The sequence below is a fragment of the Cryptotermes secundus genome, unplaced genomic scaffold, assembly GCF_002891405.2.
Source record: "Cryptotermes secundus unplaced genomic scaffold, Csec_1.0 scaffold238, whole genome shotgun sequence".
Taxonomy (NCBI): Eukaryota; Metazoa; Arthropoda; class Insecta; order Blattodea; family Kalotermitidae; genus Cryptotermes; species Cryptotermes secundus.
The window spans coordinates 1,430,966-1,458,812 of NW_019728500.1; the positions used below are offsets into that span (position 1 = coordinate 1,430,966).

At 43.9% G+C, this 27,847-nt stretch overlaps 1 protein-coding gene across 4 annotated transcripts in view; it reads left to right on the forward strand.

Moving 5' to 3' along the window:
- The window catches only part of LOC111865176 (probable Ras GTPase-activating protein), a 569,826-nt gene that overhangs the window by 199,183 nt on the left and 342,796 nt on the right, over window positions 1–27,847 (forward strand). The gene's annotated exons all lie outside the window — the stretch shown is intronic.

Below are 27,847 nucleotides of genomic sequence, written 5' to 3' on the forward strand. Positions count from 1 at the left end.
AGCTATCTCTCTAACAGGCCATGGAGGCCCATAGGGTTGTGAGACGTCGAGGGTCCCACATTATCTAGACAGTGGGCTCACAGGTGGCACTAAGGTTGTGAGCCTTACGCGCAGGCCACTCTTTACTCCTCAGGAAGATTCCTGGCACTCATTTCTGTCAGAAGCTGAGTCGACCCCAGCGCCATAGTGCGGCTGGAAGAATTAGGGCAATTGAAAAACATCCACTTCATCGGGACTCGAACCCCCGTTCTTCCGGCTTGTAACATAGTGCCTCAACTAACTACGCTACCGCGTGCCCCGCTTGCTTAGGTAGAAGCTTAATATTACGAGGCAGTCATGATAACGGTAGACCACATGTATTTGGGAGTTACCAAGCTTGTTCGAAGGCTGCCAACCTAACAGCCTTTAACATGAGACCTTTTCTTCAGTGTCTCGAAAACCTTCTGTGATGTTTCAGTTTTTAAGTGATAATTTCATACAGATAAATATAGAGACGAAAATACGTAGTATTACACGCGAAAATCCTCGCTGAAAAGCCCATTAAATCTAGTGTCGTATTCGAGAAAAGGCAGCCTGGTCAACATAAGGAATGGAATTCGTGTTGGTGATGCCAGACTACACCTATATGCCCTGCCTTTATTAGCGAAGTAATATCCTGGAGTCACACGGTTCAAATCTCCGCTGGGTCATCCTGAAGCATTTCTTGGTATTCATCAGTCCTTTCAAGCTAATACCTCGAAATAGACCATGACGCGGTAGCATAATTGCTTGAGATACTACAAGCCGAAAGGTCGCGGGTTCAATTCCCGACGAGGTCATTGGATTGGCCCTGGGGTTGACTCAGCCTCTAACAGAAATGAGTACCAGGAATCTTCTCGGGGTAACTGCGGCCGGCGCGTAAGGTTGACAACCTCAACGCTATTTGTGAGCCGATTATCTAGAAAACATGGGAGCCTCGACGTCTCACAATCCTATAGACCTCCACGGCTTGTTACAGGGATAACTTTACATCCTCTTTTTTACATTTTACCTCTTTCTTTCACATTATTTCTAGTTCCGCATTCATTGGCCATTCTGCCATTTCACAGCGTTGTTAAATGTACAATAAATAACATGAAGAAATAAATCATAAAGGACGTTGTTAAATAAACACCATTAAATCTGAGTTAGTGTAGTTGCCTCCGGGTATGATGCTGAGATACTCGAAATGGAAGTCAAATACCGTGGTAACTTAAATGGATTCCTCGAAGGAGGAACTGTATTTTGATACACAGTGCAGTGACCCGGCCAGAGTCCTTGGCCACTGTTGCATTCCTTTTATATGAAAGAGCACGTCTCGGTAAATTGATTCAACCTTCGCCGCAACATTGAGATTGGGGCAAGATTTATATCCTCTGCTTCCTGCGCCTGAAACTTTTGTTTGGCTCTTTCAAGCAATTATGCCCATTTTCTTGAAGCTGCCTTCATGATCTGAGTAACTCAAGAAATTCCTTCTGTAACTCGAACATGTGCACAAAGGAGCCGTAATTCATTTTACGAACTAGTAAGCCGTTGTTGACTTGCATTTTAATCAAATGTATTGACTGTAGTGGATGTTTCTGTGGGATCTTGATGTTGTGAACATAGAACAGCTCACTGCCATCTGTCACGTGACTCTATGGATAGAACAAATATGCCAACGCCGACAGCGATTTGAAAAAAAAAATGCAGTCGTTACGAAACTGGTTGGATAATTTTCAGTTTTGGTCCATAGTGAATTGCCCTTCTTCATGAACGATCGTCATTTCAAGCCACCAGAATGGTTTGAATATCAACCAGATTACGGGCTGTGTCTCAGGCGAATACGAGGACGTTAGATGCCTTGAAGTACGTTGCCACCCAAACTTTATTAATCTTGTACCTACTCACAATTTATGATACTATCATGGATTGCTGTCTTTTGGGTTGTAACCCCGTGCGGTTCCGAGAGGGCCCTCCATCCGAACCACGCAGCCTGACAACCCACAAGACCGCACCCTTTCATAGTCCCCACCGTGAGGACCTCAGCTCCTTCGAAACTATATAGCATTTGCATTTGAAATAGTTTTTTTATGACGTAAGATTCCAACTTACATCGCGGGCACGCGATAGCGTAGTTGGTTGAAACACTACGCTACAAGCCGGAAGTCGCGGGCTCAGTTCCCGATAAGGTCATTGGATTTTTTCAGTTGACCTATTCCTTCCAGTCGCACTATGACCCTGGAGTCGACTCATCCTTCTAACAGAAATGAGTACCAGGAATCTTCCTGGAGGTAAAGGGCGGCCGGCACTTAAGGCTGACAAACTTACCGCCATCTGTGAGCCGATTGTTTTGAGAATGTGGGAGCCTCAACGTCTCACAACACTATGGGCCTTCACGGCCTGTTACAGGGATAGTTTTTATCTGTGTGAATATCCTGATTAGTATGTGAAGCTATGCAATGAAATTTTAACGGTTTAACGGTTTTGCAAAGTTCGTCCTGAAAGTGTAGATTTATCATGCTTCTGTGTTCTAATCTGTGAAGCCAGAACCTGAAAGTAAAGTCCCTGTACTGAACCGCTTGAACATTCCGCCATGAAGGCATGCGGGGTTGTATAGATCCACGTATTCTTGACGTTGGTACTAGTTGGAGGTGAGTGGTCAGCTTCACACTCCGATTGCATTACCCTGGAGAGAAAGATCCCCCGGTACCCGTTGGATAGGAGGCTGGTGGGGCCCCAGTACCAGTTTGAATTACGTGGAGAAAAGAAAAATCTTGGCTCCACCGGGATTCGAACTCCGACCCCAGCACGTAGCCAGTCGCTGTACCGACTGCGCTATCCTGGCTTACAGCAAAGAAGCTCTTCTCATTAACCATCTTTCATGATGATAACTATGGCTGACGATAGAGAGACTTGTTGGCAGAGCCACCTACAGGCAGAATTAGTACTACTTGCAGTCCGTGTGTGCGCACGCATCTTAGTGTATGGATGGCATAGACAGATATTGCCATGCAAGTGTCTGTCACGACGGTCACAAGACACGATCAGAAGATGAGCGGAAGAGATGGTTTTTGCCGTATGTTCACGAATGGCATTCACTTAACTAAACAACTGTCAGTCTTTTTTATGTTATTTTAATCATATTGCTGCTATGAACCGTGACGACTAGTCAGTTAAGTTGCTGGCTGTGGAGTCAACTGGCCTTGGTTCGATACCCGGCCCTGGTTTGGATATTTTTTCTTCATTGCCGAGTCCAGCATGACTTAGTGACTCGCCCAGACATACAAGAAATTATAATCGGCAGCTCGTTGCCAAGGTGACCGCTGCTTGAGGTTGATTATTCACCTCCCTTTGATGCTGATGTTATTATTGTGACTTATCTCTGCGGTGCCTATGCGACTTCAGGGCCTACATCGTCGTGGGTAACTCTTTCTTATTGCCGACTATTACGGACTACAGGCCGGCTGTCCCGATAGGATTTGCGTGGCTTTCCTCATTCCTTTATTGCTTTAGCGGCAACATTCTAGACATATTTTGGATGTTCTCGGTTCGAATCTCGTCCGAGACAACGGTTGTCCTCATTTTTTTTTTTATTTTCCTCGGTCCTTCCAGACAAATACCGGGATAGTATCTCGGTTAGGGCACGACCGCTTCCTTCTCAGTTATTTACAATTTGCTCTTCTATCATCTTATCATTCGTCGCCACACAGTCAGTGACACTGAGACCCTCATTGTGCATAATGAGTGCATTAGTCGAAGCCGTATAATCTAGTCACTTTAAAATCTTCCCTTACATAAACACAGCAACAGGTTATGCTTTATAGCTTGGTGCCTGTGTACTTATCATTTCCTACAAACCTGAAGGTCGCGGGTTCCATTCCCGATGAAGTCATTACATTTTTCAGTTTACCTAATCCTTCCAGCCACATTGTATCCCTGTCATCGACTCAGCCTCTAACAGAAATGGGTACCAGGTATCTTCCTGGGGGGTGAAGGGCGGCCGGCGCGTAAGGCTGACAACCTCGCCGCCATCTGTGAACTGACTGTCTAGCATAAGTGGGAGCCTCGATGTCTCACACAACCCTATAGGCCTCCACGGCCTGTTAGCAGGAAGAGCATTATCTTTTGCCATTACAGTTGAGCTGGGTGTCACAAATGCAAAAAGTACGACAGAACCTGCGGAGACCGTGCTAAGAAATATTGGAACTTTGAAAGTTCTACTCTTTGAGTGGGGGCACGCGGTAGCATATTTGGTTGAGGCACTATGTTACAAGCTGGAAGGTCGCGGGTTCAAGTCCCTATGAGGTCACTGGATTTTTTCAATTTACCTAATCCTTCCAGCCGCACTATGGCCCTGGGGTGGACTCAGCCTCTAACAGAAATCAGTACCAGGAATCTTCATGTGGGGTAAAGCGCGGCCGGGGCGTAAGGCTGAAAACCTCACCGCCATCTGTGAGCCGATTGTCTAGAAAATGTGGGAACCTCAACATCTCACAACCCTATGGGCCTCCACGGCCTGTTACAGGGATACCTTTACCTTTACTTACTTTACTACCCTTTGAGTAGCGCGGAAATACATGATTATTTTGAGGAGTAATATTTTGTGGAATATAACACTGAGCGGTCTGTGTAGATTCTAATGGGTTCTGACGATATTGTGTAACACTCGAAATTACTGGGCTTTTGGGCTTGGTCCATAATCCGGTATTCTAAAGAACACAGCATTTAGGAAAGTGGATCTGTTTCCGTCCTCAGGTGAAGAGTGGGAGACACCTACTCTGTTGGTTCCTTTAGGTAGAGCTAGCCCCAATCACTTTCCAGTGACTGAGGGTGGCTCTTCATAACGGACCCAACATAACAGATGTCTCCCACCCTTCACCTGAGGACGGAAACAGATCCACCTTCCGAAAAATGTTCCTTTATGTTGTTTAGAATACCTGACCTGTGGACAACATCTAGAAGCCCAGTAATCCCGAGTGTGTTGTCTGGTTTTGGAAGGAAATACTGGTTCCATCTTCAGGATCGAAGAGTAGGCAAGGCAAATAACCAACGAGAAGCATGCTTCCTCCCACAAGAAAATCTTCGTAGGCACCGCTCTGAAAACCTCCAATCCAACATATGGTTACTTTGAATACCATGTCGGTGTAGCGGGTGTAGCTGAACTTATTCAGAATGCCCTTTGTGGAATTCTCAGTTGCGAAGACCGCTGAAGCCTAGTCAGTCGCGCGATGGATTACAGAGAACACAAGGAGAAACTTGTCACGCTAACAAGTTTTTCACTGTGACAGTCCTTATTCATTCCTGGCGGACAGTGCTTTCTCGCCGAGTGTTTGTTTGGAGCGCTTTCCTGTCTTCATGCTTTGTTAATGTTCACTGGCTTCCTCAACACAGCTGAAGAGATGAGCTGTATTCTTAAGATAGGTTGGTACGACAATCGCATGGGAACTTTGGGATCTGTGGTCTCCAAATAACAGTATGGGTAGTTTTTTCTTCTTCTTGCTCCCACTTTGCAGCATAGGGCTGATTTCTCAGTTTCATGATCATTTTTACAGATGGTAGGACTTCTTGGATGGGTGATCAGCTCGTCGCAATGTCTCTACCTGAATACAGGACAACACAGACACAGAATAAACGCATCCACACACCAAACATACATGCTTTGTGTGGGATTCGAACCCACGATCCCTGCTTCCGAGCGAGTGAAGACAGTATATGCCTTAGGGCGGCCGCACACCAATGGGAGGATAATATTAAATTGAATATTAAGGAAATGAGTAGCGAAGATGTGGACCTTACTGATTTTTATCACAATAGAATCCATAAAAACAGAAAATATCAGCCAACTTGATTATTTAAAGACTGAGTCAAACTCTGAGTCAGAGTTACTTTACGACTGGCAGTTTACCGCCAGTCAGTTCACCTCGGCGACAAGCCCCTCGAGGTTCACGACCAGAGATTTGCAACTGAACCTTTGTGATCATAGTCCTTTTGTAGCATCGTCTCTGACGAGATGTGTTAGTCTCTTATGAATATGCGTGGCCTTTGTCAAGTGAACATATCGTACATACTTGTATATCATGTTACTGAAAATTCTTCCTTTTGCGCTACCCAAAAGTCCTCTGTCAGTCCAGGCTTTGGACAGCAGATCATACCTGTCTTACGTATCTTATGCTATAACGGCAGCTTAGTCACTTGAACGGTTGTAAGCTTGACCGCCGCCTAGTTTAAACTTCTTATATTTCCGGTCTTTTGTCAAGTAACAAGTAAGTAAGTAAGTTACTTTTTCAGCGTTTGCGCAGTTCCGCCCCACTTTCAATTATCTATCTATGCCTCTACAGCCCTTTGTTGGACTTTGGCCTCGTTTTCAGTTTCTTGATCTTTCACACAGTTGATAGGCTTCCTTGGACGCGGGATCAGTTCGTCGCAGGGCCGCTACCTGCACACAGGACAACACAAACACAGAGTAAACGTACACAAACATCCATGTTTTAATTGGGATCCCAACCCATGTTCCAGTTTTCCAGCGAAGACACTTCATGCCTTAGACAGCGCGGCCACTGCGATCAGCAGCCAAGATCCTACCCATACGCAATTTCTAGTAACGTTTTTATGTTCTTATTACGCGACACTTGATTTCCTGTATTTGGTATTCTGTTGTCGTCGTTCAAACGACTTCGCTTGTACTGCCTTACGTTGTATCTCAAGTAGTTGTTATGCCAACTGCTGAACAGCTGCTGTGACGTCTGTCATACAGGATATCAGTGGAATAGAAGAAAATGCGTTGTCTCTCTTTTGAGACTGTTTTATACGTTAAATGTACTGAAGTTGAACGTGATCAAGATTGCTTATAAATTGAAACTCTTTAATCCCGCGCGAGTTTAATGATCAGCACGTCCTCCTGCATTTATAACCCTTATACGTGTTCAGTTCTTTTCTTTATTTTGTGCACAATCATAATTATTATCAGAATTATCGTAATTTTATTGGTATTTCCAGTATGAAATCCCATTTCTAGCCTAATTTCCTTATTTTTAAAAAATAAAAGGAGGCTTATGATATCACCTTCCTGTGTGTGTGTGTGTGTGTGTGTATTCTAACAGCTACTGAAATTAAGCTAATATAACGCCTAAAAGCCGGAATAGTGGAGCCAGAAGTGACGGACATTGCGGGGCAACGGCTCGGTAAACACTTTCCCGAAACAACGAATACACTTACAGCAGTGGAAGAACTGTTGAACGTGGTGTTTTCTATACGACCTGTGTCGTATGTAGTGAAAGGAAGAATTCGTTAAAATTTACAGTTAATACGTCTCAAGAATATTGATTCAACTCACGAACCCTAAGCCGGGATAGACAAATGTATTACTTAACCTGAATCACGAACCGCCAGGTTTAGTCTTACCCCCTTAGGGCCCAGTGTTCTCTGAGAAATATTTAATTTGTCGTCAGATTGATTTAACATGAATTGCTATAAGACCTAGTAATGTGCAGCATCAAATGTGTCCCAAATCTACGTACCTACTTGCCTGCCTATGGCTCTACAGCCCTTTGATGGGCCTTGTCCACTTTTCCAATTTCTTGATCTTTTACACAGTCGGAAGGACTTTTTGCACGGGGGATCAGCCAGTCGCAAGGCCGCTGCCTACACAGAACAGTACAAACACTGAATAAACGCAGACATCCATCCATCCATCCCTCTAGTGTATTCGAACCCACGACCACAATGTTTGAGCGGGAGAATACAGTTCATGCCTTAGACCGCGCGGCCACTGTGATCGGCTTAGAAACCATTTTATATTAATAAATACATACGATCGATGACACAGCAGGTGTATTTACGTGCCTGTGCTTAATTAGGTTTTCAATGATTTACCTTGTAAAAGAAAGTAGCTTACCTCGTACTCTTCGGGGGTGATTGCACACCCGGTTATGAACCACTGGCCTAAAGGCTGGTTTTATCAAACGATGCTGCACTTTGTATGATTTGAGGATCGCGAAGCGGTGCCTATGAAGAGTTCTGTCTTCTTTGATATAAAGCCGTGTAGTCCGGTACAATTCAGTCAACATTTCGGTAGAACATTCACCCCCATCTTCAGGGTCGAAGAAGTAAGAAACCAACGTGAAATAGTCAGGAAACTTGGTGACTTTTTCGTCTTTAGCTCATTCTGATGCTACGATTCAGTTGAGGACTTGAAGCTGAAACAAAAGACCGGAAATTACACAAAGAGAAGAAAATGGAGCCTGCCATAGCTGTGCTGCGTGTGTTATATCGTTCTCCTGATTTTAAATGCCTTGCCATATGTTATTTTTTTTTCACAATGGTGGTAACAAGATCCTGTGCACTTGGTTACAGCTCAAGCTTAAGTCACAGCTTTATTTGAAGGGGCGTGTGTTCATAAAATAGCCAAGATACAGGGAGTGCTGAAAATCGCGTTAACCGGCATAACTCAGTAGGTATACTTACTATATTATGGCCTGGATGACTAAGGAATCAGTGTATTTGTCATAATTCTACCGGACAGTACGGCGTCACATCCCAGAAAATAGTCCTGTCATAGTCACCACTGTGAGAACCTTAAATCCAGCAGATGTCAGTCAATCATTTAGTTAACTGTATAATATTCAGTTGCTGAACTATCTACTAAATTAGTTAGTTAGTTGCCAATCACGGTGGCCGTAAGGTACAATGTAAGGCATGAACCGTCTTCTCCAGCTCGAACACTGGAATCGTGAGTTCGAATCCAACTCGAGACATGGATGTCTGTGTGCGGTTATTCTGTGTTTGTGCTGTTCTGTGTGTAGGTAGCGGCCTTGCGACGGGCTGATCCCCCGTCCAAGGACTCCTATTGACTGTGCATAAATTAAGAAACTGAAAAGGCGTCAGAGTTCCACAAGGACTGTAGAATCATAGATAGATAGTTGGTTAGTTCAGTTACACAATTAGTTAATTTACTCATTAATCGGTTGAATAGTTTCTCCTTTAATGTTTAGGTCACAATTTAATCACACAGTTGCGTCTTCCATCGGTACGCACGCGGTAGAGTAGTTGGTTGAGGCACTATGCTACAAGCCGGGAGGTCGCGGGTTCAATTCCCGATGAGGTCATTGATTTTTTTTTTCAATTTAAGTAATCCTTCCAGCCGCACTATGGCCCTAGTGGTCGACTCAGCCTCTAACAGAAATGAGTACCAGGAATATTCTTGGAAAATTCTTGGGGGTAACGAGAGGCCGGCGCGTAGGGCTGACAGCCTTACCGCCATTATGAGCTGATTGTCTAGAAAATGTGGGAACCTCAACATCTCACAACCTTGTGGGCCTCCACGGCCTCTTGTAGGGATACCTTTACTTAATTTTTACAGTCTCTTATTCAGTGACTGAACTAGTCAGTCGGTCAGTTATATCCGGGCATGACCTTCATAACGACTTTATGCAGATTGTTTCTCGGTTCGAGACACTTGTCTTCCAGGGAACAAGACTAGAAACTAAATTATCTAAAGCGCTACGTGGCCGTTTCTTGAATTCCGTGTTTTAAGGATAGGGCATGGAGTTGCAGTTCCTTCTTTCTGTGCCGTCCCTTGACCTCTGTGTACTACATTCACTCTTGTAGGAAGCGCCAGGTGTTGAGGCGTCACACATCTGCGGAGACGTGTCAAAATTACGTACAGAACACTTTGTGTACTGTCATCCACTTATATCTACTTACAGCCTCCCCACATTCGCGGAAAAGGAAGTGTCCTTATTGAAACGAACAAACGTGTTCTGTCGTGATGAAATGATTTCCTTTCAGATTTGAGGCTTATCCACATATTTTGATGATTGTGTTGGTAAGGGTAAAGTTGTCCCTATGCTTAGCTAATTAAGCACTAAACCATGAAGGCGTATAGGGGAGTGGGTATATAGATCCACATTTTCTTGACCCCGGCACTAGATGGAGGAGACTGGTCAGCTTCACGTCCCGGTCGCTTTACCTCCGCGGAAAGAGACCCCGGTACTCACTGGATAGGAGGTTGAGTGTAGCCCAGAGCCGATCTGGATGACGTGGAGAACAGAAAATTATTGACCCTACCGGGACTCAAACTCCGACATCGTGGTCGTCCAGATCGTAGCCCGTCGCTATACCGACATCGCTATCCCTGCTCACATTGTATTGGTAACTCCCATTTTAAATTAGTTTTGAAACCGTAATAACAAACAGTCGAGATTAGTGTCTTCCGGGATCTGATGACATGTATTCTGGTAGAGCGTTATTTCGGAGGAACCTACTGTCTCCATCTTCAGTCCCATGTTACGTGTACGAAAACAGTATATTCAATCACCACAGGCCGAATAACAAACCCGAAATAGAAACGAGCTTCATGCAGGAGTTGTAAGTGCAAAGTATGGAATTGCTCCTTACTGTTTAATCCAAAGGCTGCCAAAAAGGTAAAGGTGTTCCTGTAACAGGATTTGGAGGCCCGTAGGACTGTGAAACGTCGAGGCTCTCATATTTTGTAGACAGTCGGCTCACAGATGGACGTGAGATTTTCAGCCTTAGGCCCCGGCCACCCTTTACCCCCAGGAAGATTCCTGATACTCATTTAGTTAGAGGCTGAGTCGACCTCGGGGCCATAATGCGGCTGGAATGATTAGGTCAATTGGAAAAATCCAATGACCCATCGGGAATCGAACCCGCTACGTTCCGACTTGTAGCGTAGTGCCTCAACCAAGTACGCTACCGCATGTCCCCTTCCAAGATAGTTGCTGCAGTTGAAGTCCATCTGCCAGATGAAGCAGACTACGTCACACTTTACGTAGGCAAGTCCTATGCTACTCTGAATTTCCACCGGGCTTCTGAATACCGCAAGTACGTTGAAAATGCGAGTGGAATCTAGTAAGGTCCTGACAGTGACGTAACGGCAGCTGGCGTTGATACAGCCTCTTTCCCATGGTAGACAAACACTGCAGATAACGATATGCCTCTTAATTATGTATACATTGACGCCGGACAAACAGTACTCCCGATGTCTGTTCCAGGGGTAAGTGTTCGAATCCCGGCGGAAGCGCGACCATCCTCGTTTAGATATATGCTGTGATTTTCCTCGGTGTGTTTAATGTATTTGACTGTTGCTTTTATTTTTGTGCTAAGGGTATCTTTTATTGCTAGTTGGGTGGGACTAAGTCCCTTGTGCTGCGGCCACTTCTGATCTAATGTACCAGACCCAGATGATAGGTGAGGGTGATTGTGGAGCAGTTGGTGGAATGAAGATTGGCAGGGGAAACCGAAGTACTCTGAGAAAACCTGCCCCAGCGTAACTTTGTCCACCACAAATCCCACTTGACCAGGCCCGGGATCGAACCCGCGCCGCCGCCGTGGGAAGCCAGCGACTAACCGCTTGAGCTATGGCGCATGTGCTAAAGGTATCTAACGTGGGATGAAACTGGGAAATGAACTGCGAATAGATGAAGTTTCGGAAGGAGGTTATTTTGGGGGGGGGGGGGGGGGGCTTACTATCCTGACATCGGCAGTCAAAAAGTTAAGAAAAGTAGGCAAATCCTCAGTTGTTAAAGCAGGTAACATGGCCTGTTCTTTCTCAGTTTCTCCACTCAAATTCTGTGACACTATCTGAAATTTGTTTTCACTGTCTCTACAGCCCTCTTGGGCCCTGGCCCCTGATTTTTAGTTTCATGATAATTTTACAGAGATAGGAAACCTTGGACGAGTGATCAGCTCGTCGCAAAGTCTCTACCTAAACACAAGACAACACAAACACAGAATTAACATATTCGAACCCACGATCCAGGCTTCCGAAGAGCGAAGACAGTACATGCCCAGACCGCTCGGCTACCGTGACCGGCCATTATCTAAGAATAGTTTGTAATGTTTATAATTGGAATCTCGCCATGAAATAAAAAATATTATTAGCAAATGCTAGGTCGGTTGTGAGTTGCCGTGGATACCCGATTCAATCCCAAGGCAGTACAGGAGGCAGTGTAACAGGTATTTCGCCACAAGTTCTCCATGGCTTCAGATTCTTGTGTCATTATTCAGATCATCAGGGGATGGCTGTTGTCAGACAGCCCAGACTGTCATCTTTCTTGTTTACACCTGTGACCCAGATATAAATATTATGTGATTATATAATGTAAGTGATGTGTAAGCGCAGTTACTTCTTATTAACGATGTAGTGCTATGAGGACTGGGTATGCTCAGTTTCCGGGCAACGCTCAAAATCACTTCAGAAGACAGTTAACAGAAACATGAGGCCCCTCACTAAGTAGTTAATGTATGTATCACAAGTGGCTTTCAGACTACAGGAATTTGGACCTTACTGATTGGTTTAACGGTAATGTTCTGGGCTCATATTCGTGAAACCAGTCGAATGTCGGCAGGAAAATCTATTATTCCGACTGAAAATTTTCATGCCGTTACTAAGTTCCTCCAGGCAAATACAGGGATAGTACTTAGGTTAGGCCACGGCCACTTCCAAATTTTCTATTCATGATTCGTTATTCATCCTACCATTCCACGCTTGTAAGATATTGTGACATGTCTGCTGAAAGCCAAAATTGTTAATCCAGCAGAGAACCGTTTCTAGGGAACGGCTCTGCAAACACGCCCCTTGCTAGGCAGTGGCTCAGTAGCTGTCATGTGATGCCGCAACAGACACGCACGCAACAATAGAAGAAATGTTGAAATCGATGTTCTCTGTGAGGTCCGTTTCGAGACTTTGAGACGGCAGTCAGAAGCGTAGGATATTGATGTGAGATGGCCGACAGACTGCGAGGAAGTGAACCGGGAAGCAGAGGAGCGTCCACTGTTGGAAGCCGCTACCAAGCAGCGGAGTGAAGACTGTGACTGCGAACAGTAGTTTGTGTGTGATAGTGATTTGTCAAGAGTAGTCACGAGTTGTGTATTAAAGTGCCCAATAAATGCGATTAGCAATAAAACCCCCGTATACAGTCACTGCATCACGTGAGAGTATTTCAGCTACTGAGACAGTCGTGAAATAGCCCACAAAAAATACAAGAATTTGCATACGTGCAGCGGTTGCCGCTAACCGTTTATGAACCAGTGGACCGTGAGAAACGCCTCCCTTGTCTTTGCCTTAGTCCAGTGGCCACACCGTGTTTTGTTTCTTCAACTTCCGGTTATCATATTAGCCAGTATTCACTAACGTGTTTATGCATATGTCAACCCATGCTACCCGTGGCACTCCGCCTTGTGCCAACAGAGCTCCATGCAGACGGCTCGAAGCATTTAAAATATGTTCCTTGTTAAGTTAGTGGGTCATGCCGGACCCCGGGGTCACCGCATGCGAGTTCTTGAGATTCTAAGCAACCAGCCACATAGTTAGAGTATAACAGAACTTAATTTCTTGTATCCTCAGCAATTTATTAATGCGCAGGCACGGAGAACTCAATAATTTTGGTGGTTCTCGTGAGTAGTGTGTGAAATTTTATTCAGGCCGACGTGAGAGTCCTAACTTACTTACTTATGGAGCTGAGCCCGTCTTGAGGAGAAGTCAAATCTGCAGCTACTCAAGAATTTCCCAGCATTTTATGGAACCCGAAAGTTCATTACCGTGTTCATAAGAGCCCTCCAATGGACCCTGTACTGAGCCAGATCAATCCAATCCATACCATCCTATCCTATCTCTCTAAGATCCATTTTAATATCGTCCACCCACCTACGCCTTGGTCTTCGCAGTGATCGTTTCCATTCTGGCTTTCCCACCAATATCCTATATGCATTCCTCTTCTCCCCCATTCGTGCTACATGCCCTGCCCACCTCATCCTCCTTGACTTGATAATTCTAATAATTATGTCCTTTTTTTAATAAATTAACAAAATATTAATATTATATAGATGCTCATAGTTGCAACGTAATAGAGGAAAAATTGTATTTGCTAAGTTTTTGCAGCATCCAGAAATGCAGGCTCTCCAAATTCAGTAGGCCTGCCAGTAAAGTGATTGGATTGCCGGAGTTTGATTCCCGGTGAACACAATTTGTCTTTCTTCGAAAGCCTGAGGCCTCCTCAACTTTGTATCGAACGGGTTCCGATAGTAATACATCAGGAACATGAAACTGGCCATTCGGTTTAACTTGTACTATATTTTTTCCCCCTTGGCACTACAGCCCCAGTGGCCCTAGGCCTACCTCCAAGAACTTCTCCGTTCACTTCGGCTTTTCTAGATCTTACACACTCAGTAGGACTCCTTGGGCGGGTGATCTGCTCGTAGCAAGGCCTCTACCTGTACACAAACACAGAAAAACGCACACAAACATCCATGCCCTGAGTGAAATTCGAACCGACGATCCCGGTTTCCAAGCGAGCGAAGACAGTACATGCCTTAGACCGCTCGGCTACCGTGACCGGCTTGTACTATATTTTTTTTCTGTGGCGCTACAGCCCCAATTTGGGCCTAGGCCTACCTCCATGAAACTCTCCGTTTCACTTCGGTTTACTAGATCTTACACGTACGGTAGGACTCCTTGGGCGAGTGATAAGCTCGTCGCAAGGCCTCTACCTGTAGACAAACACAGAAAAACGCACACAAACATCCATGCCCTGAGTGGGATTTGAACCCACGATCCCGGCTTCCGAGCGAGCGAAGACAGTGCATGCCGAGGTTAATTAAAGGAGTTTTGTATCCACTCAGCACTAGTTAGTTAGTTATTGGAGAGGGTGGGTTTCCCCATGCACTTAGACCAGTATTGGTCCATTGTGCTTCCCTCTATGATATTCTACCAGTCTCTAAACCCTACCAATATTGGTGCGTACCATCAGTCCCGACCGAGCCAGCCCCCATCTATCAGAGGCGTTAGAGACTACTGTTGGGCGGGAAATGTCCTTGAATTTGGCTCAGTGACCTCCTTTGGAGATATGAGGTTCTTTTACGTGCCGTAAAGCTACGACACGGGACCCACGGCTTAAAGTCCCTCCCGGAGGACTTGTTCCCTGAATTTTTCCTCCCTTAAAAATTCCACGACCTCCGCCGGGTTTGAACCCGCGTACCACGAGTCATGAGATCCACTCAGCACTAAGTACGAAGTATTTGAAGATATTTGGTATTGATAAAATAAATTTGCTTGAGTATCAAAGTACAGCGCCATGAAGGCGTATAGGGGGCATGTATGTACGGTGCCATGATTTCCAGACCTCGGTATATTATATATAAGTACGTTAATGTTTCTATCCCTCTATCAAATAGGAACAGATCTTGGTAATCGGAAGAGACTGCGTGGGCACCATTATCAGCCTGGACATGGTGACATGACGCCTGAAAGCCGGAATAATTTATTTCTAGGTAACGGCGGTAAACAGGTTCTCGAGGAAATGTACATGCAACCAACAATAGAATAACTACCTTTACTGTGCAGCGGCGAGGTAAATATACCTCTGTAATAGTACAGAAACTGTTAGGAGACGGTATTTTCTATTCAATGTCGTTCGTGCCGAGATGTTGTAAGCAAGACAGTTTGAAGTAAAGAGTGAGTTGTTATAGAACTGAGAGAGTCTCTGGAGATGGCAGTCGGACGATTGAAAAAGAAAATGGCTAGAAAGCAATTAGGCTGTGCGAAGAATATTTCATGTGTGCTGCAGTTACAGTGAGACTGGTATAATTCCTATGTTGAAATCCGTTGCCAGGATACGACTAGTGAAGACTGAGGGCATTATTGTCTGTGTAACGGTGAACTGTAAAGTACAGCTATTGCGCTGTATTGCTTGTAGTCCCAAGTTCAGTGTATAAAGTGTCAATTCAAAACGCCATCTATTGTACGCGTGACAGGACGTACACCTCCCAGATATCGAACTCGTATTTTGCAGTCCACAGCAATAGACGTGTTTGTAAATAATGCGCCTTGAAGTCTTCAATGCATTGGATACCTTTGTGACAGGCCTTCTCCTCGTGTGCGTACATTCCGCTGCTTCGGGAAACAAATACTTGACGCTGCTGCAAGAGATGGCACTAACTCCTAGTCTGTGCATTTATATGCGAGCGCTTTCATGATATAGGAATTCTCGTCCTTTCAGAGATGTATCTCGTTTATGCAAGATGAATATGAGAGTAAGGCAAAGAAAGAATTTTACTTATGTTTGCCTTGGTATGCTCTTTCCAAAGTACAGAGTCCCACCATTTTCTTTATATTTATTTCCTGTTCGTTACACGTATCGAGAAGTGACGTAGGTTCAGTTCTTGTTATGAGAGGAATGTGTATAGGTTATTTACAAGTCTGTGTGCAAACTGTGTTGAATTGGGAATGGGCTGCATTCGTACTTGATTGTTTCATTCATTATTTATTTATTTCGCCTTTCATTTTTATCCTGCTTTGCTGAAGTAGGCTTATCCGATTTCCTTCCTCTCTGTGTCTCTGTATCTCCCCCCATGAACTTTTGAATCCCTGAACCAATATTTATGAAACTTGGTATATATATCATGACACCTGTTCCCATATGAACGGCGTACTTCGTAAATGGCTCCCACCAGCCTTTTATACGTATGTTGTTAGTCAACGGCTCGGTAAAACGTTACCGCGGCAAAAAAGAATTCTTGGAGATGTTGTTTTCTATACGGTTCTTGTCGCATCAAAGGAGTAGACCATAAATTCTTCGCAGAACTTGTTGTTGTTCCTGTCCTCGTTCTCTTCTTTTGTTCTCTTACTTTCCTTTCTTTCCTGCTTCCTTTCAATCTCTCAGATTTCTCTCTCTCTCTCTCTCTTTAATTATTACAGCCTATTCATCTGCTCTATATTTGTGTTCTTTTTCTCGTTTACTCATTTCTCTCTCTGTTTTGTTTCATTGCACTTTGTTTTGTTCCTTCTTCCTTTTCCCTTTAATTATTTACTATTTAGGCATATTTATATTGTGGCATATTTTCTCAGAGCAAGAACTGTGGAGTCAGAGAAACAGCCGTTGCTAGCGAACGACTCTGAAACAACATTCGTTTCTAGGCAACGGCTCGACAAACACGTTCCCGCGGCAACGAATACGCATTCAACCACAGATGTACTGTTAGAAATTGTTTTCTGCTCGGTCCGTGCAAATGAGTTATAAGGAAGACAAATGGGGCAAACGAGTCAGTTCTGTGCGGGAGGCTGTGAAGAAAAGGGTTCAGCATGAAGGGAGCCGCCGTTCAGAGAGAACGTGAGCGCAGAAGCTGAAGAATCTCCACTGTTAGAACCCGTTACCAGGAAAGGTAACTCTGAGGACAATAGTGTGTGTATAACAGGGACTTGTCAAGGGTGGAGATTAGCGTTGGCGCTATAATTAGGTGTAATTACGTGTGTGTTAAAGTGGTCAATAAATCCAAGATCGAATCCAAAACCCCGTCGAGAGCCACTCTAACACGTGACAGTGTGCTTCTGTTTCTCCCTTTTTCATCTAATCTTTTCATTCATAATTTAATTCTTTTCTGTTTTGAAAATCGAAGTTCTCACGGCAATGGCTGTGAAATGTTGTCTGATAGATCGCTACCAACAATTTGGGGTAACCATTTGCTTACATATTCAGGATAGAAACGAAGTTTTTTACCCTGAAGACGGAGATAGCAGGTTCCTTCGAAACGTTGGTAACGACCTACAAGACTTCAAGGCGTCACACCCCAGAAGACAGTAACCTTCCTTCCCCTCTCGGGTCTGGAACGAAACCGGACTTTCTGCACTCAGTACAGGCACCGTCGTCCTAGAAGATGCATTGCTGTGTAAGAGAGTTGAACTGGTACTGCCCGCGGCTCTTCGTGAGGCTCTTCATCGTGGAATTCGAATTTTAGAACCACCCACTGCAAGTACTGTGCACACTTCGCTCCCACGCTGGATTTCGATCACGCTGGAGTGGTAATTATGAATTGACCTTCGTCGTAAATATTAAGTCCAGAGGACTGAAAACACTTTGACCAACGTGTCTGGTTTGTATTCTGCAAATCGTACCTTCGTGCGTTAGCCAGATATTTCTTTCGCGATTCTTCTCAGCTCTTCCAGGTAAATGTCCTTATATACATTTAAGTAGACCAGAACTGTTTCATTCCACATATTTTTTCATTCAGGAATCGTTACGTTTCAACATTAAATTGTGTAATTAAAAAAAAGTAAAGCTATCCCTGTAACAGGCCTTGGAGGCCCATAGGGTTGTGATATGTTGAGGCTCCCACATTTTATAGACAGTTGGCTCATAGATGGCGGTAAGGTTGTAAGCCTTACGCGCAGGCCGCCCTTTATCCCCAAGAATATTCCCGGTACTCATTTCTGTTACAGGCTGAGTCGACCCAAGGGCCATAGTGCGGCTGGAAGGATTAGGTCAATTGAAAAAAATCCAATGACCGCATCGGGATTCGATCCCGCGACCTTCCGGCTTGTAGCATAGTGCCCCAACCAACTACGCTACCGCGTGCTGACATATTTCGGTTTACTATGCGAGTACAGAACTCATAGTAAAACGAAGTGTATGCTTGTATTGTTGTATCTGTGGGTTGCGAACTACATAGTGGGAATATAGATCACTGTCAAATTTGTTAGTTTAATGATATCTAGAAATTTATTGCAGAGGAAGTTGCTATGTGGCTATCGTGGGAAATGATTAAGTGGATGTCGCTACCAGGGGACATTGGTTTTCGCGACCAGAGAGGTCAAGTAAAGAAACAGATTTCTATCAGCCTTTGGGCTGGAGCAAGTAATGCTGGGATGGAACAAGTAATGCTGGGATAAAGATCCCTTGGGGGCTAGAGGTATTGAAAGCATTTTGGTACGCCACGCCGCGCCACGGAAATTTCCTTACTGAAGCCCTTATAAACCGGGAAATCATGCTGTCACTCAGCTACAGCGTCAGTCTTTAGTTCGAATCCCTTCTCTGGACCTACGAAATCTCGGCAGAGTACAACCGAAGATTGTTCTGTGAGCTAAACCACACTTAAACGTCTTATTCAGCGGCTCCACAGTCACTTGAACACAACAGCATCCACTCGACATATCTGTAAGTGGTTATCTCTACCTGGAGGGTCAAGGGCTCGGTGACCTTCAGCCAGGGATACTACAGTATGATATTGTAGCGTGTAGAACCGTTGATATGTAATGACCGCGAGATGGGCGGATATACCAAGACCGTTTCTGGGCAGCGGCTCGGTAAACACTTCCCCGTTGCTAGGTAGCAGATTCTTAATAATGCAAAACTTGGACTACAACATTGGAAGAACTGTGTTTTCTACGTAGTCCGTGCCGATAGGATATAAGCAGGACAAGGATTGGAGCTTGTTCAGTTGATAGTTCTGTACGGGAGTCTATGAAGGGAGGACTTGTGACGGAGGCAGAGAATAGATATTGTTGCAGCCGTTACCAATAAACATTTAGCAATAGACTGGGGACACTAGATTGTGTGCTCTAGTGAAGTGTAAAAGTGTGGAAATAGCGATAGTGTTATAGTTATTTGTAGTTACGGCCTGAAAATGGTCAATAAATCTATTCACCAATCCAAACCCCGTCTATAGTCATACCTACTACGTGACAATATTGTCTTGGTTACCCCTGATATTCACTTCATGTTAAGGCATACAAACGCGATGGAAATTTTGGGTTATTTCCATAGAATGAACTTCGGTTAAAACAGAAATTGTCTGATACCATTATCCTTTCAGCCTGTAACTTTGAAAGATCTGCTCCTTTATGGCCAGACGACGAATGGTTTAGTTTGCCCTTAAGCAAAATTGTAATCGTGATCTATAAGGGAATGGAAGCCGAAACGCAACCCATTAAAATGTTGGTTGCCTTGGAGACGTGTGTTGCGTGTTCTCTCTCGCCACGTCTGCTCCTGAGTGGATCATTGGTAGTTTGCTGCAGGGAAGGCAGTTAAAGGGTTTTAGTTTGGCTTATTGCCGATAGAGTTCTGTTGTTGCAAATCTAATAATGTTTTATTGTATTTCAGTAAATGCTTACCTTTCGTCACGGCGGTCCGAACCCTAAATGCCGCCCCAGGAGACGAGAAATTCCGCCCTTCCCTCAATTAAATATAGATCAACTTTCTCAAAACTTCACATAATTAAGGTCCCAGGTACTATAATGGAAACCACCAACGTTGTCGTAATTCTTAAGCCAGTTTTATTTGCGTTATTGCTTAACGCATTTAGATTATTTCCAATTAATAGTCACAATATGAACAAAGGATTAAACTAACCAGCTGTCTCCATGGAGCTGAGTTCTTGAGAAGCCGCCAGTCGTGCAGCTACCCAAGAATTCCCAAATTTTTTATGGAACCCGAAAGTTTATTACCGTGCTCACAAGAGCCCCCCCTATCGGTACCTAGCCTCAGCCAGATGAATCCAGTACATACCACCCCATCATATTTCTTTAAAATCAATTTTAATATTATCGTCCTACCTATGTCTAGGTCCTCTTCCTAGTCTCATTCCATCTGGGTTTCCCACCAAAACTCTGTATGCATTCCTCATCTTCCCCATGCTTGCTACATGCCCTGTTCAGCTCATCTTCACTTGAGGATTCTAATTACACTTGGAGAAGAGTACAAGTTATGAGGCGTCTCATTATGCAGTTTTCTCCAATCTCCTGTCATTTCATATTTTTTTCTTTGTTCCAATTATTCTTCTCAGCACAACACCCTGTTCTCGCACGTTCTGATTATGGTTACGAACGAAGGGTCGCAGAAAATAAATTTCATGTCAACCCTTCAAAAAGGTCGACCCAGACGGCCGCTGGTTCACGTATGTTGTCGCGTCGGCCCTGAACTTATCGAAAAAGAAATGCTTCGGACAAATGTTATTTATGTGTTCTGTATTTGTGCTATGTTGGCCTGCCTGGTTTTAGACAGTGAGCCTTTTCGGGAAGCTTAAAGTTTATTTGAGCCAGGTTAGACCCTTGAAATCTGCTATCTAATTTAAAGATTGAAACAAGAAACTGTAATTTTACATGTTCTTTCGCATGAATATTGAAAGCTTGGGTTTCATATCAAGGAAAGAAAATTGGATGAAGTTATTTGGAAACAGGGAGCTGAGGAGACTACTGAACATAAGTTAGAGAGCCACAAACTATGTTTGAATGAAGCGAAGGTCTTGCAGATTGAGCCCAACACGACATACAGGAAATATAGGGAATCAGTCCATATGTCTCTGCTAGTCCATCCGATCAGTCCACACAGCTTAGACATCTCTCCCATCTGGAACCCCGTTGTCACAGCAGAAATAATAAAAAAAAAACTCCATCAAATGGAGATTGAGTGGTAAAATTTATTTTTCTGATGGTGGTACCATAAGGAGTATTACTTCTCTCCAGTGATGATTTCTACCGTGATACCTCTCCGGTGCAATGCCTCACACTTGTAGAGTTTTTAATAATTAAATGTTTTCTTAGCTCTCGCAGATGGTTTATGCTGTCTTTATGGAATCATTCTGTTGTGTTTTCTATTTAACTTCTTTTCGTTGTGTTGAGACGGAAACGAAATAAAGGCTTGTGCTGTGTTTGGCATGTACGATGTATACCACATCTTGTGTTGGTGCTGGTGTCCGGAGATATTGACTAGCTCTATCGACTGGGCCCAACTGAGGAAGTTTACCTGAAGAAGACAGAATCCAGTCTCCGAAACGCTGTTTTTTTTAAATAAACAGGGCGATGTTTTTAGATAAAGACAGGACGATGGATAACGTCCATAAACGCAATATTTGTATTAATGTTCCATCGTCACAAACTTTTAGATCTTACTTACTTCTACGTGTAAGAGTTCTGTCTTCTGGGTTACAGTGCGGTGGAGTCTTTCAAGAGTTAACTGTCTTTTCCAAGGTTCATGTCGCCTCTGTTTTTCATGGTTGAAGAGTAGACTAAGCAGGAAACCAGCATGAAGCAGGCTTGATAATTCTTTTTTGCTTGGCCTACTTTCATCCCTGAAAGTGGAGAAGACATTCCTCCGAAACGTCGGTTGACTTTCAACTGAGTACATGGCGTTTTATCCCAGAGAACAGAACTGTTCAAACCACAGCTGTGAAGAACTCAAATCATACATATGCTTGCATGCTAACAGAGTAATTTCAAGATACGAAACATGGAATTTGCTTTACAGTGTACATTACCCAGCCCCATATCCCGTGATTCTGTTAAGTGTACCACACTTTGAAACTGACCTTTCCGTAAGAGATATCTCCATTGAATTTCCACGCTTAACTGCATATTAACTCAAAACTAATCATCATCGGAGAACAGCCCTTTTGTGAGCCATGACCTTCCTTAGAAAATTTTGCCAGATTGCGTCCTGTTTTCGCTTCTTGGGATTTCGTAGCAGTAATTGCTTTACAGAGCAAGGTCATCAGCCTTGCGTTCAACCCTCAAACGTAGAGGATAAGGTCCAAGTATTTATGTCCCCCATTGAGAGTGTGGGCCAGTCATGCTCCCAGACACCGGGCTAGCTTTTCGTCGCCTTCTGCCACCTGCGGGGCTACGGTGGAGCTATTCTCACCCATGGAGCCACATAAGCGCGGTGTCTTGTCTCCTGTGTCCGTGGACACATTAATCAGAGATGGTCGCTGTATCATATCTTGCAGATCCACCTTGCCTAATGTCAATACAAAGTGATTCCAACGGAATCTTTGCGGTTGAATGACCTGAGGGCTATCGCAGCAAGCAGGAGTGGACTGCCATAGGGCCGTATCGTTATTCTGCTCCGTTTGTCATCGCCTTGGTTCCATCAGTATTATAATTTTGCTTCTCACTGTACACTATTTTCGGTGTCCACGCGGTTTTCTTCTTAATGGGTCATGACTGGTTCCTTTACCACTGGTCTCTATTCTTGTCTTCGCGTTTTAGCACATTCTCCCTCGTTCTGTTTGTTCGGTTTTATTTTCTGAAGTCTCTTTGTGATACTGTCATAAGTCACTTTCCTAACTTTCATTTTCTCGCTGTTCATTTGTTTTTATCTGTTACTCCCTTTCTCTTTATGCCTTTTTGTTGCAGCTGATTGAACACTGATATATTAGCGACACAATTTCAACTACGGAAGGACGCTGTGTGTCAGAGAATTATATGGGAGCCCATAAGAGTGCCCGCGCGCTCAAACACTGGGATCGTGGGTTCGAATCCCACTCGAGGCATGGATGTCTGTGTGCATTGTGCCTTGCGAAGGGCTGATCCCCCGTCCTATCGACTGTCTATAACAGTCAAATAATTCTGAGTAGTCACAGACCAGAGAGACCAGTCCGTCAGTGTAGTACAAGGGGATGAATTATATCGGAAGATGATCGTGAATGGTGACCACTTCTGCGGTCTAGTGGTCAGAGTTCTTGGTTACAGATCCAGAGACCCCGGGTTCGATTCCCGGCCCTGCCAGATTTTCCGAGAATTGGTGGGTCTGGAACGGGGTCCACTCAGCCTCGTGAGGGCAAATGAGAAGCTATTTCAAGGAAATAGCGGCTCCGGTCTAGAAAACCGAGATTAACGATCGTGTGGATCCGTTGCGCTGACCACGCGACACCCTCCATCCGCACGAACTTCGCCGACAAGCGGCGGTTGCTCGGTCGGTATAGTTCGCTTGCGGACTACAGGCCACGGAGTTTGTTTTTGTTTTTGATCGTGAATGGTAAGAAGGAACGGATTTAGGCGGGATGGGTCGTCTCTTTTCGTGGAGAGGAGGTATAAAACGATGAAATTCCCCATTTGGCATAGCCGCGATTCGATTTACTTGACTCCATGACGCGTGTCTACGCTAATTTAGTACTTCCTCCTCAGTGTACCCTTATGCAACAGACGTCAGCACGGAAAAGGGTAACAGTAAGGCTGGGGCCACACAAGCGTATAAAATGCATCCGTTGTAACGAACGTACTTTATGACGGATGTTGTTGAGGACACCACACAGTTGCAGAATGCGGTGCGTAGTTTTTTGTCTACAATGGAGCCAGAAGAAAGCATAGCTTTGGCCTCTCTTGTTTATTTCTACAACAGACGTCACGACGTTCGTTACAACGGACGCATTTTGTGCGCTCGTGTGGCCCCAGCCTTACTGTAAAAAAGTAAACGAACAATTCAATCCCGGTCCCTGGGTCAGGTGTGCTGTAAGCTGAGAAGCCCGGTCCCGATAATTGCAGTGTTCATCTATTTTCGTTGGTCTCAACGAGAAATGTTTTACTTGCTTCCCTTGGCTGTTACTGAAGCCTGCATTTCTTTATGTGGTCCTTGGGGGCGTTGATCTCACTGCTATTTCCTTCTTCCGCTACAAACTCTGAAATCTTCTGTTCTCTTTTCGTGCAGGAATGCTGAAAAATTTTGTTTGTATGCTTTTTTAGGGGTTCCACTTTTGTAGTCGTCTTTTTTAAACATTTTTTAGCTTCTAAATTCTCTTAGGGCTCGTGTAGAACAATAATTAATGTTCTTCGCGAGCCCTCAGAGGAAATTCGTCCTGTTTTGGGCATTACTATGTCATTATCTAAATTCCGCTTTTCCCTTTTCTTCTTGAAAGTTTAATCTCTTGTTGCTTTCTGTAATGTAATTCACCGTGATGCGGGTTTCATAACTTACCCATCTTTCCGAATTCCATTTTCTAAACTATATTGATTTGCGGAGAATGCCGTCTTCTGGGATGTGGCGTCGCGTAGACCTTGTTTGAACCGACATTACTCCGGTGTAAACAAGATCTACACGGCGCCACATCCCAGAAGACGGCATTTTTCATAGTCACCGCCGTGAAAACCTCAAATCTTACATATTGCTTTGTATTCGGTTCAGTGCGTTTCAAAACTTTGTTTTCATTCTGTCTCTCAAGTGTTTCATATTCTGTAATTTAAATTCAGGTTTACTTGTGTTCTATATGTCCCTCTTGATTAATTATGTTATATACAGTTACGCTTAGATCCATTTTTTTTTCTCGTTTAGCGACCCGTCAAAACGCCGTTGAAAAGCTCTATGACAGAAGACAGTATTTTCCGTTCTTTATGTGATACTGTAAATAGTTTTTATGCACCCTCATAAAGTCTCTTCCCTCTCCGGATTGCGTGCCGCATGAGTGTCCATGTTCTCATTCAAGTGACTTGACGTCTGAAATGGGCCCAACAGGTTGTATAAAAAATAAATTCTACAGACTTACACATTGTTTCTGCCTGCTGACGACATCTGTGACGTAACGAGCCAACTCCATTCATTAACGTAGCAGTCCAAAATGTATCTTTTGCCTCAACTCTTACCTATATGAGAGGTCTTGGTTTCGAATCTTGTCACGCAGGACTGCCATCCTTAATGAAGTTTCTCGTGGAGTTCCTCATTCCGTAAAAAGAAAAAAAAAGTAAAAAAGTAAAGGTATCCCTGTAACAGGTCTTGTAGGCCCATAGGTTTGTGAGATGTTGAGGTTCCCACATTTTCTAGACAATCGGCACATAGATGGCGGTAAGGTTGTCAGCCTTACGCGCCGGCCGCCCTTTACCCCCAAGAATATTCCTGGTACTCATTTCTGTTGGGGGCTGACTCGACCCCAGCGCCATAGTGCGGCTGGAAGGATTAGGTCAATTGAAAGAATCCAATGACCTCATCGGGATTCGATCGCGCGACCTTCCGGCTTGTAGCATAGTGCCTCAACCAACTACGCTACCGCGTGTACCCTTTCCTCACTCCGTACGGGTAAATTCTCGTAAGTACTTTTTACATAAGTAACCACCAATTTCTCTCACACCCTATGCGCGCGCTAATATCTTACTATTAGACACTACGTAACCTATGCAACTGAAAAGATGTTCTTAAATAAAGAAAGAGTCGGTCGGCTAGACAAGAAGTAAGTCTGATATGCTTTGGAACCATTCCCCTTTCCACTGCCCCTCCTCTTCTGACGGGACATTGGATAACCAAATTTATGTCGAGATTACTTTGTGTTCTTTGTCTTTCTTTATTTCTTTTGTCTCCTCTTTTTCCTTTCACTTGCTTCCAGGTTTCCTTACAAGAACATTGATTGCTGTTGGTGAGTTGGATAAGTCTTGGGTCATTGTACTATAAATGATTTTATACCCTGTCCATCCTTCGCCCTGAGACTGAAGAAAACCATGAAAAGTCAGCTGTCTAGTCAGAATTATCTGATGCCACCCAGCATTAATCTCGCGTTTTACGATGTTATTCGCTACTCATCGAAAGGCGGACGCTTGACTCAACCAGCAACGGAGTCGCAAGAACTAATTGTCTGATGTGCTGTGAATTAATCTTGCACATCATATAAAGGAACAGATGTAGCATTCGGAAGCTCTGGCTGGTCTGTGATCAATGTCGTGTTTACAAAGTTACAACAATTTATGGAGCCATTGTTCTTCCATTGTTTATCCCACGTAAACGATAAAACTAGTAGTAGTGTTCTGTATTTGTGTCCCTGTAATGGTTTCTGTCGCTCTGTTATGTGCGATATGATATGATATAATGAATGTAATGCAGATCCAGTCCCTGGCAGATCTATACAATTGGGTTACCCAGTCTCCCGTGCTGATTTTCTTTTTAAAAAAGTTGTTTCCATGCTGATACAATTTTCATTGTTACACATATATGATAAAATGTAATTTATATTGTTGACTTTCCACAATGAGGTATAATTTCATTTGTTGAGTTCCCATGGTAACATATAAATTGTTGTTAAATTTTCTTGGTAGTGTCCACTATCTGCTGTAAATTTCCATGCTATCGTATACCGTATTTACGCATGTATAGGCCGCAGCACAATTTTCAGACAGAAATTATAGAAAAAATAATTTTCTTTGAATATTATTTCAGGAGTAGAACACCCTGTATTACTAATTATGAATATATATTTTTTTTAAATGAAGTGTGATTTCGAATATTTCGAATATAAGCCGCACCCCAGTTTTCCTCTTGAATTTTTGGCAAAAAATGTGCGGCCTATACATGCGTAAATACGGTAATTACTGTTGTTGAGTTTCCATGATATGGTATAATTTTTGTTGCTCAACTTATATGGTAACGTACAATTTATTTTGTTGACTTTCCATGGTAACGTAAAATTTCAGTTGTTCAATTTTCATGATAACGTATAATTTCTGTTGTAAGACCTGAAGCCTTAACTGAGCAGAAGTTAGTTGCATGGCTACCAAATTCGTGAGACAGATAAACATGATCATGAGTCTCGCGGGAGTGGAAACCAAGAATGACTGTGCTGCCGAGTACAGCAGTAATTTACACGGCCCAAATTGAATACTTTGTAGCTTTAACAGTTCAGTTATTATGGGACCCGTTTCCTTCAATTAATTCATGCACAAAATAGATCTAGAACTAGAAGGGCCACTGATTTTAAGCGAGATATTTCGAGAATAGCACGGAAGGTGTTATTTTTTTATTGCTAGTGGGGTGGGACTAAGTCCCTTGTACTGCGGCCACTTCTGGCCCATTGTACCAGCCCCAGATAATAGGTGAGGGTGATTGTGGAGCAATTGATGAAATCAAACTGGCATGGGAAACCGAAGTACTCGGAGAAAACCTGCCCCAGCGCCACTTTGTCCACCAGAAATCCCACTTGACCAGACCCGGGATCGAACCCTGGCCGCCGCGGTGGGAAGCCAGCGATTAACCGCTTGAGATATGGCGCGGCCCTAGGAAGGTGTTAAATAACGGCACATATTCGAGTAATATAGGCCGGTTCCTGTAAATACCCGACATCTTATAAATAAAGTAAATCCAGGCAGACAGTTTGGCACGTTGGCTAGATATGTGTTTTCCTTCACAGAGAGATATGTGTGATATTTGGCATAAAGAGCACTGAGGAACTGAGGTTTAGCAGCTGACCATCGTGCTGTTTGCACCACGACCTCAGTTTAGCTCTAGACATTTCACTTTATTCGCCTAATGTTACTTCTTGCACATAACCGTCTGCAAGTATCACAATAAATCCTTTTGAAATTTACCAG